Raw genomic sequence first — 2,518 nt, forward strand, 5'->3', positions numbered from 1 at the left:
TTACAAAACTCAAAAATAAATTTGAACATTACAATAATTTGCATTTCATTACATACCAAAATAATATTGCAAGAGTTTTTGTACAACTGCTCAAATAATTTACACACATATATTTACATGCATAATCAAAATCTAATATACAAAGGTATACCTATAATATAATCGAGGCTAGTCACAAACAGTCTTCAAGGTGCAGCTATAGGAATCTCACTCAACTGCTCTATTTCTACTCTCACTTGCGACAGCATACAAAGCTATCGCTGAGTGGTGAACTCAGTGGTGCACAACTATAATTTAAAATTTAAAACCATTTACAATTGCCAACAATATACCAAAAATTTTGGAATCTCGAAATTTAACTAATTTCTAAATGTCAAAATTTTTATTGCCAATAATAATAGTCACTTGTTAAAATAACCTTGATAAAAAAATTTTAATTTGTCAAATCACAATTGAACAATAAAAATAATTCCTACAATTATGGAAATAAACAATTATTTTAACAAAATCATTTGTGCACAATCTCATTTAAAATCATAATTTCTTATCAATTAAAATCCATTCTTTATCTCACTAACTATGCAAGACTAATCCGAAAGGGCCATCTTCGGGGTGATTCTAACTCCTTATGGTCGGGAAGGTCGAATAGGGATTTTAACTCCCTATGGTTGGGGAGATTGAATCATCGTGCACAGTACACAACACAATAATGAAACTTTCGACTGGTCCATAACAAATACTTAGATCTAACCTCTAATAAGAGGAGGATCTAAGCCTGTGCACATACCATGGTATTCAAAACAAAACAAAGCTAACTCCATTGTCTCATCAACAAATGATATAGAGACGGGTAATAACCTAGTCAAGCATCTATAGTGAGATATAAAATCATATCATACATTTCTTTGTCCTTTTTGTGAGCATAAATCACAACACAATATTAATGCAAGATCAATTACAATATTCCATAATTTTTTTTATGCTCATCACAATGCAAAATAAAATTTTGTATTTTATTCATGCAAATTGCCCATCACCATTCAAAACATAATTCCAACGCAATTTTCCAAACATAATTTATCCAGTCCAAAACAATATTCAATAATTGTTGAAATAATATTTCACAAAACTAAACTCATGCTTGCTATATCAATTTCAACATTCAATGAAATAAATCCCATAATTGATAAACATAGTGCATAAGGAAAATAAAATCATTTAATTACGTAAATAATTCAAAACAAATTCAATAAAAACTAGTTGTGCACAAACCTCTTTTGTCTATTTAATTTACTCAAATTTTCATTTCTCCTTCGAGAATCCCTTTTCAATTGAAACACATAAATTTAAAGTGCTTCAGTATCCATTTTTAATACTTAAATTCCAACAATTTCTTTGCAGACTTATCCTACCTATTACGGTTTATAAATTTCGGGTCTTTCACATTTTTGTGTATGGTGGTACTATTCATAGCACTATTCAAGTCAAAATGTTGACTTTTCTATACTTAATAGGTTTATTAGTTCTAATTGCACCCATATGCCACATTTTGGGTGTCAATTTTGTTGGCATTGATTGCTAATTCAATTTCTAAGTCTCCTAAGAGAAATTATAATTTTCCGCTTGGTCATTTGTTTTCACTGCTCCATTGGTCAAGTTGTTATTGAAATTTGGCTAAATTTTCTTCATCAAAGTTGTTCCTTATTGTCTTAGATTTAATTCCCTTTTTGAATCACTTTTGGAGTTTTTTACCCCAAGTTATGTCTATTTTCCTAAGGCTGGCCGGATTTGGTGTTACCTAGAAATCAAAGAGGTGAAGGAGACACCATGTTGTCGTCCAACATGAGAGACAAGAGAGAGGAATGATTTTTTCTTTATAACTGTTCCTTATATACGTCAAGCTCCATTTAAATCATGACATGTGGTCTTCCATCATAGGAAGACAAGTGGCAAGATCATATGGTGCCATGTGTTACCATCTCATGGAGCCACATGTCACCATGTGAAAAGACCAATTTTTCCTTACTTTTTAATTTGAGTTCTCAACTCAAAATTATAATTTCTCCTCTTTAAATCAATTTATATCAAATATAAATAAATAAATTAATTAATTAATCTCCATTAATTAATTTCTCATAATTAAATTCATATTTAATCAAATTAAATATAAATTTAATTTATACTATACATCCAATAATCTAGATTTGGTTTCAAGTCATGCTAGGGACTTTGCAATCTTATTGTAAACCAAACCTCTTTAATTAATTAATTAATTAATTAAAATTTTTAATTAATCAATTAAATCACATTTTAAATAGTGATTAGCTTGTGTAGATGTGTGACTTATTAGGCTCATTACTTATTGACAAGGAGAAATGATATTAACTCTTAATATCATAGGAACTCTTTCTTATCATAAATGATTTCTCTAAATCATTTCAGGCATCTCATAGACCATAGTAGACACCTAGCATAGTATGCCATGGCTACCCAATCAGTAATAAGGAATACCTTAAAT

Source organism: Hevea brasiliensis, chromosome 18, assembly GCF_030052815.1.
Source record: "Hevea brasiliensis isolate MT/VB/25A 57/8 chromosome 18, ASM3005281v1, whole genome shotgun sequence".
Classification (NCBI taxonomy): Eukaryota; Viridiplantae; Streptophyta; class Magnoliopsida; order Malpighiales; family Euphorbiaceae; genus Hevea; species Hevea brasiliensis.